Source organism: Sus scrofa, chromosome 1 (genome assembly GCF_054392235.1).
Source record: "Sus scrofa isolate SSC_HxYL_T2T_F1_AM1 chromosome 1, Sscrofa_HxYL_maternal_Yorkshire_Landrace_v2.0, whole genome shotgun sequence".
Lineage (NCBI taxonomy): Eukaryota > Metazoa > Chordata > Mammalia > Artiodactyla > Suidae > Sus > Sus scrofa.
Window position 1 is genome coordinate 282,256,359 of NC_139383.1, and position 15,150 is coordinate 282,271,508.

Genomic DNA, 15,150 nt, shown 5'->3' on the forward strand with positions numbered 1-15,150 from the left:
ATCTCCGAAGATTTGTCTTTAATGAAAAGGATTCGTTTGTCCAAGTTCTGTTTCCGAAGCCGAGGCGATTGCCCGGCTGGAGCGCATCATTCCCCTGCTTCTCCGACTCAGCAGCGGCTGGTGGAGGAGGCTCAGCCCCTCGGTAGATCTGGAGGGGCTGGCGGGAGGGGACGGTTTATTTGGGATTTAGGAGTCGGTTTAGGCTTTTTTGTTTTGGAGGGAATCGGTAGGGGAAGATAGGTTAGAATCGATTCAAAACGAGTTAGCAAGCGCAGTCCGCCGGCATCTTCTCTCGCCCCCGACCTCCTGCGGCTCCGGCGGAGGGCGAGCTCCCCAGACCACGTTTGGGCCCCGCCGCGGTGCGCCAGCTTCGTTCCCGGCCGAAATTTGAAAAAGGGAAAAGCGACGCGATCGACTGGACTGGTCACCCGCAGAGGAGGAGGAGAACGACGACGACGAGGATGGCGGCGCTGGTGGCAGGGACCAGCGTCCCTCCTTTGCGCGCTCGGCCGGGCCCCGGATCCTTGCTCTGGGACAAGCCAGCCGCCACCCCAAGGGGTCTCTCCCGCGCTGAGCTCGGTCCCTGCGACTCCCGCCCCCGTTGCGCCCGGAGCTCAGCCACAGATGTCCAGCCACAATTCTCGGTTGGCCGCAGACTCGTACAAGAATTGCGTTTGGACAATCAGTGGCGAAGCCCCTGAGTTAAGGGCCCCAGTCTCCTGCGGGGTTCCGCTTCGCTCCTTAAAAGCGCCGGATCACATCTCCGGAGCTGCGCGTACCTCGCAGACGCTCGGCAGTCGCGGCCCATCCCGCGGTAAGGTGGACCAGCAAGCACGCGGATCCCGACCCTGCGTGGGGATCCCCATCGCCCCCGGCGTGTGTCTCGTTCGATTGCGGCCCGGGGTCCCCAGAGTAGCCCGCGTTGGGTCTCTGCGCCGCCCCAGGTGGGGGGAATCTCCTCTGTCAGGCCTGGGGAACCCCGGCTCCCCTCTCCCCGCCCCCAGCCTGGGTTCCCCGGGTTCGCCCGGAATCCGGAAAACGGGCCCGAGGCGGGGTCGCGTTTCCGAACCCAAGGTCCGGGCTGCTGGACTCGTGGGTCTCCCGCCCCCGCCCAGCCCCGCGCACGCACCGGCTCGGGCGCTCTCCGCTTCCCTGTGGCTGAGTCGCGGCCGGGGCGCCGGCGGTAGCAGTGGCGGCGGTGGCTGGGACGGCGGGGAGCGCTGGAATGCGCCGCCGGGTCACCTGCAGCGCCCGGGGAGCCGGGCCGGGAGCCGGCGGGCTGGCGAGGTGCAGGGCTGAGCCCGAGCGGGCGCCTCTGGCGGCTCGGGGCCGGGGCGGGCTTTTAGTGGGCCGCTCCAACAATACGGGCCTGGCGCGGAGAAAGGGGCTCGGCTGCAATTGGTACTGGATTTGAATAACGCCACGGGGCCATCAATGGTCATTGTGTCGGCGGGTAATGAATCTCCGCTGTCTCTCGGGCTGGCCAGGCAGCTGCAACCTGCGCTCAGGCAGCTCTTAAAGACATAGCGTGCCCCTCCCCGGGGGCCGCCCCCCCCTGCACCGGCCGGACCCCTCGCCCTCCCACCCCCACCCTGCAGCCTAGACTCCAGTGCCCCGCCTGCTCCCTCGCCTGAACCCTTTGCCCGTCACCCCCTCCCCCCTCCTGGGCCAGGCACCCGCATCGCGGCCCTGCACTCCCATGGACCTGACTTAGGCCCCTGGCCTTGGCTGAGCTCCCCAAGAGTGTGCGGGGGTCCCCAGAATCTTTTAAGGCTCAGCTCCGGCCTCCCATCTGCATCCAAACCTGAGGCCTCTGGAACTCTCCTGCCTTAAGCTCCTGACTCAGGGGCTTCTAGCTAGAGGGTGAGGGGGAACAGTCTAGAGGTCAGAGGGTCACCCCCTTAAAAGGCTGTGCTGCAGGATAAGGGAGGAGGAGATGCAGCCTGAAGATGCCACCTCCAGAGACCACACCCCCACGAGGGCCCTGGAGACTGCCCTCTCTCCAACCAAGGACAAGGGGTTATTCCCAGGATACCCCCTGCAGGCTCCTGGATATCTCAGCCCGAGCAGGGGGGTGGGAGTGGGGGGAGCAGGAGGGTGTGAGAGGGGCGTGCAATCTATTAATTCTTGTCTTGTCATTGTCTCTTCCCCTGGAAGCCCACTGGTGCAGGAGGGCAGGGCTCTGTCTAGGTCTGCTCTGCCCCCACCCCACCACAGCCAGGCCTGGGAGCCTACGGGATGGGTACCCAATTTCTCACCCACAGTGCTCCCTCAGCCTGTCTTTCCCAACAGCATCTCACCCCCTGGAGGGGACTGTGCGGCCATTCTTCGCATGTGTTCTGCTCTCCGTTTACCCAGGGCTCCTCAGGTGCCCAGAGCATCCCTGCCTCCACCCCTAAAACCCTCTCCTTACAGCCTGTGGCTCATGCCCCCACTGAACTGTGATTATATGTCTATTTTCCTCACTTGGACAGGCCTTTATGTAGCAGATACGGAGCAGACGGTGTAAATGCACACCCCAAATGGTGAAATCCAGGAGGTCCCCAGTATCTGTTTATAAATTATAATCTGGGAGTTCCCATCCTGGCGCAGCAGAAACAAATCAGACTAGGAACCATGAGGTTGCAGGTTCAATCCCTGGCCTCGCTCAGTGGGTTAAGGATCTGATGTTGCCGTGAGCTGTGGTGTAGGTCTTAGACGTGGCTCAGATCCTGTGTTGCTCTGGCGTAGGCTGGCAACTGTAGCTCCAATTCGACCGCTAGCTTGTGAACTTCCATGAGTCGCGAGTGTGGCCCTAAAAAGCAAAAAAAAAAAAAAAAGAGTTGTGATCTGGTCCCAGTCCCACCCCAGCCTGGCAGAAACACAGCCTTGGCAGAGAGGACACGAGTGGTCTCTGCACAGGTGGGTCGGAAGGAGGGCTTTTCTGTGTGTGTGTCAGAACTACTACTTAAAGCCACCAGTCCTGGGCAAAGAAGAATCAATTCACCTCACCCTCAGGGATGCTGAGGCGCCTAGAAGCGTCCTCCCATCTAGTCATCAAACAGACATTTATAGCATGCCTACTGTGTGCTAGCGGGCTGTGAGCAGGTGTGCTCAGAGGGTATGTAGCGCAGAGGCAGAGCCCCAGGGAAGGAGAGGAGTGCCTAGGTGGGCGCTATTCCCAGGAGCCTCCAAAGCGAACAAGCTAAAAGCAGCCAGGATCCTGACAGGTCTGACAAGCTCAGATTTACATTTTTAAAGGTTTGCCAGCCCTGGAGGGGGTGGGGGGCAGGCTGGTCAATGACAGTTAAGCTATGCTGGTTTGCAGGTGAGAGCTGGGGGGAAGGGGGGGTGCCTGGGCTTACGTGACAGCAGGACAGAGTCCCCACCTGTTTTCTTGACAGTCCGGGTGACCTCAGGCGGGTCACTCGGCCGTGAGTTAACATTTAGTGAGCACCTGTGAGGTACTGTGTGTAGGCCAGAGCTTGTGGGGAGAGAAAGATGGACAGAGTCTGAGGTTGCCTGTCCAGAAGTGTCCATGCAGTGGACAGGTGGACAGACGGACACACAGTGAAGGGAGCAGAGCCATGGGAAAACCCTTTAACGGAAGCATTAACAAAATTCTCCGGGATTATAGAAGATTGCGGGATTCAGTCCAACAGGGAAGATATGGGGAGTCGGCTGGAAAAGGCAGCATTGCCTTGGGCCTCCAGACACGCGACTCCCAGTAGACCGAGCCTTAGTTCTTGCCTCTGTGAAATGGGGCCATTATGTCCGTCCTGCTTCCCTAGAGACGGTTACATGGCTGTGCTGCAGGGAAGGTCCGAACCCTTTCACCCCTTGCATTTGCTTGCAGTCACCTTTATCGTTATCTTCCCTCTCTCTCACACACACACTCAACTCTTCCTAGCCTCTACCTTCTCCCTTTTCCCTTATTAAGTAAGCCCAGCTCTCAGGAAGAAGGTGGCAGAGTCGCCCCGTTAGGCCTGCCCTTCCTGCAAAGACTAGACCAAACACTATACCCAGCACAAACGATATGCTGGGTGAATGAGTGAATGAATGCACAAATGTTTTATGGGCGTCATAATTCAGTGAATGGGTAGGTGGACAGACGGATAGATGGATGAAAAAACAGGCACTGGGACAGCTGAATGAGAGAGAAAAGGAATAAAGAATTGACTGTGGGTGCATAGTATAGCCACTCAGCTAAGGTTCTGAGTGCGGAGCTGGAGGCATCGCTGTGGGTGGCTCGCGGAGGGGGCTTCCTTTATGCTGCAGCCTCAGTTCTCTGCTTCAGAGGCCAGCTGAAGACTGGAGCTTGGCAGGCAGGTGCACAGGAAACAGCTGTAGTGACAGGTCAGGCAGGCTGCATCTCTGTTCCAAACATATCCAACCCTGAAGTCCTGTCCCCAAGTGCTCTGGTCACTCCAGGTTTCCCCTTTGCCTGGGAGAGAGCAAAGAGTCCTGCTGCAGCTCAGCACCCCTCCCCAGGCCAGGCCCTTGCTGCTCGTGCTCCCACTGCCCTACTCCACCCTATTCGTGCAGAGGTTCTGAGAGTAGCCAGTGCGCTTATATGGGCTGAAGGGCCTGCCTTGGAAATGAACTGCCAGCCTGACACATCCCCATTCTTAGAAGATGGCAAAGCCAGGCCACTGTTCCCACTCAGAGGGGATCCCAAGAGCCTCTCCACCCTGCACAGCAGGTTTCAGCTTACAAAAGGTATTCCTCCAGTTCCCATTGGGCCTCAGTGGGAACGAACCCAACTAGTATCCATGAGGATGTGGGTTCAATCCTTGGCATCGCTCAGTGGGTTAAGGATCCAGTGTCGCAGTGAGCTGTGGTGTAGGTCACAGATATGGCTCAGTTCCTGACTTGCTGTGGCTATGGTCTAGGCCGGCAGCTGTAGCTCTAATTCGACCCCTAGCCTGGGAACTTCCATATGCCGTAGGTTTGGCCCTAAAAAGCAAATTAAAAAAAAAAAAGAAGAAGGCTGTTCCTGTTCCAACTAGGAACCACGAGGTTGCAGGTTCGATCCCTGGCCTTGCTCAGTGGGTTAAGAATCAGGCGTTGCCGTGAGCTTTGGTGTAGGTTGAAGATGCGGCTCTGATCCCGCGTGGCTGTGACTGTGGTGTAGGCCAGTGGCTGCGACTCTGATTTGACCCCTAGCCTGGGAACCTCCATATACCGTGGGATCGGCCCTAGAAAAGACAAAAAACTAAAAAAAAAAAAAAAAAGGCTGTTCCTCGGACCTTCCAAACTAAAGGAGCCACCTCCCCTCACCTGGGATGCTTCGCCCCATCACGCGCTGCCTTTGCCTTTATTACTCATATCCCTCTCTGAAAGCCTGTTGTTTATCTCTCCACTGAGTGTTTATTTTTGTTTTGTTTTTTGGCTGCCCTGGGGCATATGGAGTTCCCTGGCCAGGGATCATATTCGAGCCTCCTTTGCTACCTAAGCCACAGCTGCAGGTAACGCTGGATTCCCTTAACCCCACTGTGCTCAGCCAGGGATTGAACCTAAGTCCCAGAGCTAGAGACACCACCCATCCCGTCGCACCACAGCGGGAACTCCACTCCACTGGAATCTAAGCCTTACGTGGGCAGGGGTCATATCCTGTTTGTTGCTATACCCCAGCACCTAGAATCCTTAGAAGGTGCTAACTTATTAAATGCCTGGGTAAAGGGATAAATGGCGAGGCGGATGCATGGATCATTGAAATCCAGCCAAACATGACCATAGGAGATCTCTTGTGGCACAGGGGACTAAGGATCTGGCCTTGTCCCTGCAGCAGCTTGGATCGCTATTGTGGTGCAGGTTTTTTTTTCAAGGCCACACCTGTGGCATATGGAAGTTCCCAGGCTGGGGATCAAATTGGAGCTGTAGCTGCCGACCTACACCACAGCCACAGCCAGTCAGGATCCTTAACCCACGGAGTGGGGCCAGGGATTGAACCTGCATCCTCATGGATACTAGTTGGGTTCTTACCACAACGGGAACCCCTGTGGTGCGGGTTCTATCCCTGGCTAGGGAACTTCCATATGCCATGGGTGCAGCCAGAAAAAAAAAAATGGACCCTATGCTAAGTTCTGGGTGCTGGGCTAAACACCTCTCATGGAACAGCTTTGTGAGGAACGCAGTTACACGCCAGGAACCTGAGGACCAGAGAGAGGAGGTGACATCCTCCAGGTGCAGAACCCAGGTGGGGTTTTTTGTGTGTCTTTATAGGGCGGCACCCGCAGCATATGGAAGTTCCCAGCCTAGGGGTCAAATCGGAGCTACAGCTGCCAGCCTACACCACAGCCACAGCAATGCCCGATCCAAGCAGTGTCTGTGACCTACACCACAGCTCAGGGCAACACAGGATCCTTAACCCACCGATCGAGACCAGGGATTGAACCCACGTCCTCATGAATACTAGTCGGGTTTGTTATTGCTGAGCCACAACGGGAACTCCATCTTGTTTTGTTTTGTTTTTAATTTTTATTTTTTTATTTCTTTTTTGTTTTTAATTTTTAAAAAATTTATTATGTTTTTCTTTTTATAGCCACACCTATGGCATATGGAAATTCCCGGGCTAGGGGTCGAATCAGAGCTGTACGTGCCAGCCACAGCCATGGCAATGATGAGTCCAAGCTGCATCTGTGACCCATGCCATAGCTTGTGGCAATACCAGATCCTTAACCCATTGAGTGAGGCCAGGGATTGAACTCACATCCTCACAGACACCATGTCAGGTTCTTAACCTGCTGAGCCACAGTGGGAACTCCCAGAGCCCAGGTGTTAGATCCAAGTCTGCCTAACAGCAAAGCCATGTCCTTACCCTGGGCACCATCTGACACCTCTGACTGCTTCCCCAGCACCTAGTGATGTTGGAGCCACTGGGGGTTGAGCTGGGACTCCAACATATTGTCTGATCTGAGTTATGGAGATATTTATTTATTTATTTATTTTTAATTTTTTTGTCTTTTTACCTTTTCTGGGGCCGCTCCCGCGGTATGTGGAGGTTCTCAGGCTAGGAGTCTAATCGGAGCTATAGCCACCAGCCTACACCACAGCCACAGCAACACGGGATCCGAGCCTCGCCTGCGACCTACACCACAGCACACGGCAATGCTGGATCCTTAACCCACTGAGCAAGGCCAGGGATTGAACCCGCAACCTCATGGTTCTTAGTCAGATTCGTTAACCACTGAACCATGACGGAAACTCCACGGAGATATTTAGAGCAAATCTATAGAGACAGAAAGCAGATTAGTGGTTGCCTAAGCCTGTGGGAGGTGGAGTTTGGGGGGTACAGGGAGGGAAAACTAATGGGTCCCGGGCTTTTTGAGGTGATGTAAAGGTTTGGGAGTTGTGGTGATGGCTGCCCTGCACAGCTCCAAATACACAGAAAACCCTGACATTGGACATTTTAACGCGGCAGATTGTGTGCTATGTGAATTCCATGTCTCAATAAAGCTGTTAAGAGAATGCTCAGAGGTGTTCCCACCGTGGCTCAGCAGAAACGAACCTGACTAGTGTCCTTGAGGACGCAGGTTCCATCCCTGGGCTCGCTCAGTGGGTTAAGGATCCAGTGTTGCCGTGAGCTGCAGTGTAGGTCGCAGACGTGGCTTGGATCTGGCATTGCTGTGGCTGTGGTGTAGGCTGGTGGCTACACCTCTGATTTGACCCCTAGCCTGGGAACCTCCATGTGCTGCAGGTGTGGCCCTAAAAAAACAAACAAACAAAAAAAATGGTTAGAGAGGAGGAAAGGAAAAAAATCCACCACCCCCCCCAAAAAAAAAGAGAAAAAGAAAAAACAATGCTTGGGGCTCAAGAATCTCACCTTTGCCACTCACTTGCCTCTGACTGAGCCTCAGGTTCGTAACCCATAAACTGAGAAGAATAAATGTCTCCTGGTCTTACCAAGAGCTTTAAATGAGATAATACATGTTGTTATCCCCATCTTAGCAAGAAGACTTAGGCCCAGAGAAGGAAAGTGACCTGGCCCAGACTGCACAGCTGCTGGGTGACAGGTGAGGGGCTCCAGCCTGGGTCCCTTGGCACTGCTCCGCTTTTAGCATTGAGTAGATGCGGTCAACGTCTCTGTGCCCACCCAGCCCACCATCACCCCCACTCTCTTCCATCTTCCCTCTTCTCTTGGGCACCAAGGCCCTGTCTCCCCACTGGCCATGCCCACGAGCCGACTGAGGTATCAAGGTCTCCCCAGAGCACAGGACGCCCTCTCCCCCCCGCCCCCACCCTGCTCCCCTCCTGGGGCCATGATGCCGTCTTGCCTTTGCTTGTAATAAAGAAAATATCTCAGCTACCCTTCCACGGTTGCTTGGCAACCCCAAAGGGGGGTGGGGGGAGCAAAGGGGAGGAGGGAAAGGGGAGGATTCTGGAGCCAATCTGGAGACAAAGAGTAGGATTTGGGTGACATGGAGCCTGTTCTTAGTGCTAACCTGGCCTGGCCGGGGCGACGAGTGGGGGCGGGGGGCTTCCTCCCACCCTAGTGTCTCACACCAATAAATATGGATTAGGGAAATGGGCAGAGTTTTTCCCACGGGCCTGAAAGGCCACATCTGACCTTTCTACCCCCTTTATGTACCAACGTGACAGTCAGAGAGAGCAAAGAGCAGGACCCCCTGAGATGCCTCCCCCGTGGCCTTCTGACTTGGGGAAACTTTTCACCCTCCTCCTTCCCGGGCCTCAGACCAGGTCACAGCCCCCGCCTGGGCCCCTAGCCTGGGGATGAAGCCAAGGCTGCTCTTCAGGTGGGCTCAGGAGGGCACCGAGCCTGGTGCGAGGCGCTGGGTCAGCGGGCGCCTATCCTCGGCCCCTTCCCCGGCCACCTCTGCCCTCGGGCCAGTTCCCCCTAGAGCCCTGTCCCTCTCCTCTCCTGACCTCACTTCATGCTCCCCCCACCACCATTTGGCTCCCTGCTCCCCTCTGCTCTGGGGTGGGCCCTTTCTGCCTCGGTTCCCCCTAAACCAGGGAGCCCTGGGGGCAGGAAGATGGCAGGAAGGGGTTGCAAAGGCAGGAGGGAGGGTGGGGGCCGTGATCTCGCTCCCTGGTGCCCTGGCCCGCTGGCCGCTGGCCGGGGGTGGAGGAAGGCTGCTCTGAATGGAGTCAGTGTGGAGACAGGAAAAGCAAACACCTCAGCGGGGGCCGTGTGGCCTGCTGGCGGAGGCGGGGGGGGGGGGGGGGGGGGGGGGGAGAAGAAAGCAGGATGGGGCAGGGGCCTGAGCTGCAACCCCCCCCACCAGCCCTCTCCCGGTTCCCGAGGGCCTGTGGCTTCCTGGACCCTTGGCCCACAGTGTCCAGAAAGGGAGTGGGTTTAGGGACTGGGGACAAGTCCGTAGGAGACCTCTTCACCCTCCGAGTCTTCCCCTGCCCCACTGCCCAACCCCCAGCCAGTGCCCTTCCTGCCTGGCAGATGCCAGGAAAGTCTGTGCCCAGGAAGGGCGGGCTGGCACCTGAGGGTCTGACTGACCAGCCCTGAGCTGCAGCAGGAACGGGGTGGGGAAGTCACCTTGTGCCAGCGGCAGCCCCAGCGGTACCATCCACCTCCCGGGCCAAGGGGACCCCGACTCGCTCTGCCCAGGTGAGTGCTCCTCTGGCCCCCTAGCCAGGCAGTGAGGGAGCAAGAGGCTGTCCTGTTGGGGCTCCTGGGAACCCCACACGCCCTACGCATCGCCAGAAATCTGTGACATTTTCTGTTGGCTGTCTCGTCCTCCATCTGCGGTGCGTGTGTCACCAGTAGTTTGGTGAGGAGAGCAGAGCCAAAGGCTCATCAGAGAAGCTGGAGGTCAAGCCTGGGGATGAAGGAGACAGAGGGGGCTAGAGGCTGGGAAGCGAGACTCCTGGGTTCCAAGCCAACTTTTCAGGTAGACCTGAGGAATCAGAGGCTCCGGTGATGGTCTCCTCGGAACACTTTGGATCCTGAAAGCCTTTTGGAATGAGCTCAGAGAAGGGTAGCCACTCATCCGGGGTGACACAGCAAGTTGGCCGAGCGGGAACCCAACCCACCAGGCCCCCTTACAACAGTGAGGGCAGCGCTCTCTGTGCCGTGGACCCCATGCTCGGCCACCTCTCCTTCCCTTCCTCACAGGCAGTTTGGTCCCTCTGGATTTAAGGGGCAGCAAGGGGAGGATGGACTCTGGAGAGCAGCCCCCAGGGCGTCCTTCCCTGTCTGTCCTCCCTCCAGGCTCTGTGCCCGGGGCCAAGCATCAGAGAAGCCACCTCTGACAGTTCCTGGGAAGCCACGTTGGCCTTGACCTTGCAGATCTGGAGAACGGGGCCCCCTCAGATCTGTGTCTAACCGTGGTCCCTCACGCCATAATCAAAGCCCAGCCACTCCTGGGAAAGCAAGGCCAACCTCTGACTGCACGCCACAGGGCCCCAAGCAGTGCCCACCTCGAGGTGTCCTGGCCGTGGGACCTGGCTCGGAAGACCTAGCAGAGCAGAAACAGGCAGCCCCCACTGAATGAGTCAGGTGCCATTCTAAGGCCTTCCATGTACTTCGCTGAATGATCTCCACACTTGTGCAGGGTGGGTTCAGTTTTACAGGTTGGGAAACTGAGGCACAGACGGTTGAAGTAACTTGTCCACGGACATACTGCCGAGAAAAGTCAGAGCTGGGATTCGAACTCACAGCCTGTCTCCAGCATCCCGAGGCTATTTGAGTTCTCCTCTCCTGCCTCTGATTCCTAGGAGGTCTCCACTAGAGGTCATTGCGTCCAATCCCCGGCATCTGGGGGTCTGCCCAGACCGGCCTCTGCTCGCAGACAAGAATCAATCTAGTTTTTAAAGGCACCTGCTCCAAGGGTGGAATTCCTCCTGGGAATAATCAGACATTTATTTATTCATAGCCTTCTGGCTGGGAGGAGAGGCCCTCCCACCCAGGACTCAGCAGGGTCCAGCTGCCTCACCGTCCCTCTCTCCTCCCCACTGCACTATACTCAGAAGAGAACCGGCCTCGCCTCGTGGCTCTCTCCATAGCCTTCAGGCTGTGTGCCCCAGGACAAGTGACTCCACTTCTCTGAGCCTCAGTTACCAACTCGACTAAGGTGAAGAGTACACCTGCTCTGTGAGGTTGATGAGGATTAAATGGTAAAAGGGGAGGAAAACTCTTCTTCTTTCAGGAGTCATTTCTGTAGCTTGTTTCTAGAGACGTTTCTTCAAGCCTGCAGAGCCCCAGAAACTGAGAGGAGGAGGCAAAGCCACATTCTCTTTTGAGGGTGAAACCTGCTCTTGGTGTGGCTTCTGCAACTGCCATTGGCCCTTGATAACCATTCTTCTCTTCCATTGGGAGAGGGAGAGAGAGAGGATGCTGCCTGAGTGGTCTCCACCATTAAAAAAGAGAAAGGAGTTCCCTGGTGGCTCAGCGGGTTAAGGATCAAGTGTTATCATTGATATGGCTCTGGTCACTGGTGTGGCGCCTGTGAAGTGTCCAGAAAGAAGAGATAAACCCTTCTTGTTGGCCCCACCACCATCATTATCATCCTGGCAGCCCTCCTGCCTGCTGTCAGCCTTCTCACTTAGGCTCCAGGTCACAGTTAGAGAAACTGAGGCCCAGGGTGGGGAAGGGCTTTCTCAGGGTCACACAGCAGGGATGCTCTCAGGTCCCCTCATGTCCACTTGGCTCCCCGTCTCTTCTTTGCTCCTTCCCACCTATCCTGGCGTGCCGTGCCCAGGGTGGAGCCCCTGGCACCCAGTCCTGTCTGGGCAGAGCCCAGGAGAGAAGTGAGCAGCGGGTTGGAGGAGAAGGCACAGAGGCCCAGCGTTCTCAGCCCTGGCTCTTTGTCTGCTGCTTTGTGATGGTAAGTGCAGCTCCTAAATCAGTTCTGTGACACTGTTATTGTTGCCCAGGGCGCAGAGAGTCTAAACTTTTCCCCTGAGGTCAAGAATGTGGCCAGTCCCCAAGCCGCCCCGGAGCAGGGGCTTGGGTGGCTGGGGGTGGGGCTGGGGCCTCGCCCCGAGCTGGGGCGAGATGTTGGGGGGAGGGGGTCAGTGGGAACAAAACGCTTTGAAATGCCTCCTCTCCATCACTGCCAACATTGTCCGCTGCCCGCAGGGGGCCTGGCACCGCCTTGCCGGGGCTCCGGCCCCCAGCCCTGGCCAGGCCCGGCCCGGCATCTGAAAATGGACAGAAGGTTATTGTCCCTTCTCGCGGCCCTTTGTCTGCCCCAGTTCCAGATGTCTAGGCTGGGACCAGGGAGCTGACCCATGGTGGGCAGGGGGGAGGGGACAAAGGGGGAGAGCACGGGTCACTGCATCCTGAGGGGTCGTTCCCAGACCCTGAGATCCCACCCAGCCACGGCCCCGTCACCTTCGGGGCCGTCTCAGCCCTGGGATTGCCTCCGTTCCTGTGGCTCTCCTCCCCTTCCAGACAGACCAGGTTATGGCCTCAGAAGAGTGAAGAGCAGGGCACCTGGGAGTCCCCCCTGCTTTAGCTCCCTCACCGTGTGAGCGGGGCAAGCTCTGCCCCCTCTTGCCACCTGCTATCCCCGTGTGGGTGTCACTGGACCAGGGGGCCTTCATTCGCAAGCAGTGACAGAGCCCTCTCGGGAGCCAGCTCCACGCTGGGTGTGGGGGCCCGCAGTGGTGGGTGGGCCTCTCAGGTCCTTCCAGATTGTGGGTACAGGTCGTCATAGCGAGAAGTAACTTAGGAAGAGGAAGGGGGTACCCGGCTCACCACTTCACCTGCGTTAGCCCGGCCTTCCTTTCACAACAAAATCCAGCACACAGGAGAGACTGTTCTTATAATCATTCTCCAGCTTTGGATGCTGGGAATCAAGAGAGGCAAAGTCCCTTGCCCAAAGCCAGGCTGCCGGGAAGCCGCAAAGCTGGGCTTCTAGCCCAGGCTGACCACCGCCACCAAGAGGAATGAACTGCTAATGAATACTTGGAAGCGGCTGAGCGCAGAGCCAGACTCCAGACTCAGCCTACGGGGCGGGCGGCAGGGTGTGAATTCTACTCCTCAGCCTCCCATTTCCCAGACCGCACCACTGAGGCCCTGCCCCGAGAAAGAAAGTCTTGGGGGAGAGGCTTGGGGAACCTTAAATAGCAACACCAACAGGGATTCCAGGGCCGGCCAGGGAGAGGCAGGTCGTCGGGTTTGGGTTTCAAACCCCAGTTCTGTGTGGGTTTGGGCTTCACGGGGCCTGGATTTCTCATCTATAAAATGAAGATGTCCCCTGCTTCCCAGAGATGTTGTGAAAATGAAGTTTACAGGATACACTGAAGGCATTTAGCACAAGACCTGGCACACAGCAGACTGCTAATGACAGCTATTACTATTGTTATATTATTATTAGTCTGGATGGGGTAACACTTAGCCCTTGGAGGCTTGTCTCACCTGGGGTCACCTAAGGACAAGGCTCCATTGGGGGAGGGGGGGAGCAGTTGCCAAGTGGGGGTGGGGAGGGCAATGCTGGGTCTTCTCGGGGTCTCTAGAATTCTCGAGACTCGCTACTCCTGCGGATCACAGGAAGGCCGATGGGATCAGGTCAGGAGAGGAAGGGGCTGCCTGGGCCCAGAGGAGTTAACAGCTCCCAGGCCCTGGCCCAGCGGGGCTGCCACGCTGCAGTCCAGCCGCAGCAACACAGCAAGCTAGGATTTTTAGTAGAGGAGCCAGAGCCGCTTCCTGATGGGCAAAACAGCTGGCTGCCTGGGGAAAACAGCTGGCCTGGCCCCAGCCTCCTGAGGACACAGGCAGAGCGTCCGAGAAGGACAGCTCCACATCTGGACTCCTAGAGTGGGGGGCATGGCCCAGAGGGAGAGCGTGGCCATTTGGGGTGGGGTGGGCGTTGGGTGGGACCCTTGGAGATGAGGGGCCATGGGCAGATTCCTGGAGCAGAAGCCAAGGTATGCTAGGTCTGAGTGGGGTGGTGACTGGGCTGGGGTTTGAGGGTCTCAGTCTCCCCCCACCCTGCCCCAATAGGAAAGATGAAGGGCAGGGGAGCAGATGGCAGGGCAGGACTGTGCCCAGCCCTGGGTCCTCTTGGAACCGGGCTTGGAATCCGACATGGGAGGGAGCCCCGTGGGGCTCCGGGACCCCCATCTACCGAGCGGCACCAGGACCAGGACCAGGGTGTGTGCTCCACCTCTGGCCAGGATCAGGGTCCCCTCGGCCACAAAGCAGGACAGGGGCCCAGAGAGCCCCCAACCCCGGAGACGTGAAGCTAGCAGCTGGTAAGAGCTCCTTCCATGCATCCTCTCCGCTGTGGGTTCCTTGTTCCTATCCTGCTTGGCTGCCAGGCTGTGAGGACCCCCAACCCTGGGGCTCTGCCTGGGCCCTGGGATACCTCTAAGCTGCTCCCTCCCCCCATTGACAGGGAAGTGGCACCTGAGCCCCCATATCAGGCTGGGCAGGGAAGGCAGAGGGTTAATGCAAGAGTGGCCAGAGTCCACTGGACCACAGCCACCTACCTGGGCTCCTAACCGCAAGTCCCACAGGCTAGACACCCCGGACTTCTCTCTGACCTAGAGGGCTCCTCTGGCCCACCTTCCCAACCTCCGGGAAGAGGGGGTTGCCCACACCTTGGGTGGGCCAAGCTTAGTGCCTCTCTCCCTGATGAAGACCACTCAGCAGAGCCTTTGCCAGTGGGCAGACCTTGCAGATAAGGCTTCCAGAGGGAAGAAGTTGCTGGGGAGGGGGCCACTTTTTCTGGGGTCTCTATTTCCGGAAGATAGAGTGGAGCCTGGGGCACTGGCGCCACCACCTGGCTCTGGCCAGAACTACAATGGCTGAAGGATGGGAGGAAGCTGCTGCGTAGGGGGAAACTCAAGAGCCCAGCTAATTAGGTATTGGTCCAGGGTGGTCTGGGTCTTTTTCAGCCAGATGGACCCAAACAATCCTTTTTTCCCTAGGCATGTGTGCTACATGGCCCTGAGAATGAGGCCTTAGTCCTCAGAGAATGGCAACTTCAAACTTTAGTTGGCATCAAAATCACCTGCAAAGGAGTTCCCGTCCTGGCTCAGTGGTAATGAACCCAACTAGTATCCATAAGGACATAGGTTCGATCCCTGGCCTCACTCAGTGGGTTAAGGATACAGCATTTCCATGAGCTGTGGTGTAGGTTGCAGACGAGGCTTGGATCTGGCATTCCTGTGGCTGTGATGTAGGCCAGCAGCTACAGCTTTAATTCCACCTCTAGCCTGGGAACTTCCAAATGCCTTGAGTAT

General features: G+C 57.4%; 2 protein-coding genes, 1 long non-coding RNA gene and 2 other non-coding genes across 9 annotated transcripts in view; 3 read left to right on the top strand and 2 right to left on the bottom strand.

Moving 5' to 3' along the window:
* STXBP1 (syntaxin binding protein 1) overlaps nt 1-15,150 on the top strand; it is a 775,650-nt gene that overhangs the window by 700,940 nt on the left and 59,560 nt on the right. The gene's annotated exons all lie outside the window — the stretch shown is intronic.
* On the bottom strand, nt 4-1,487 carry LOC146407293 (uncharacterized). Its single transcript, XR_014828864.1, has 2 exons — nt 1,130-1,487; nt 4-368 (listed from the first exon to the last, which is right to left on the bottom strand). It is a non-coding gene; the product is annotated as an uncharacterized LOC146407293 (long non-coding RNA).
* The window catches only part of CERCAM (cerebral endothelial cell adhesion molecule), a 30,524-nt gene continuing 15,743 nt past the window's right edge, over nt 370-15,150 (top strand). Inside the window, exons 1-3 of one of the 5 annotated variants that reach the window (XM_084997800.1) lie at nt 370-814; nt 11,658-11,783; nt 14,836-14,948. The gene's annotated coding sequence lies outside the window, so the exon portion shown is untranslated. Of the gene's footprint in view, nt 815-11,657; nt 11,784-14,835; nt 14,949-15,150 lie in introns of those variants that run through there. The other 4 variants (XM_084997803.1, XM_084997810.1, XM_003353677.5 and 1 more) reach the window with 4 other exon arrangements.
* MIR219B (microRNA mir-219b) lies at nt 613-696 on the bottom strand. Its single transcript, NR_128560.1, has one exon. It is a non-coding gene; the product is annotated as a microRNA mir-219b (primary transcript).
* Nucleotides 11,087-11,306, top strand: LOC146407294 (small nucleolar RNA U3). Its single transcript, XR_014832734.1, has one exon. It is a non-coding gene; the product is annotated as a small nucleolar RNA U3 (small nucleolar RNA).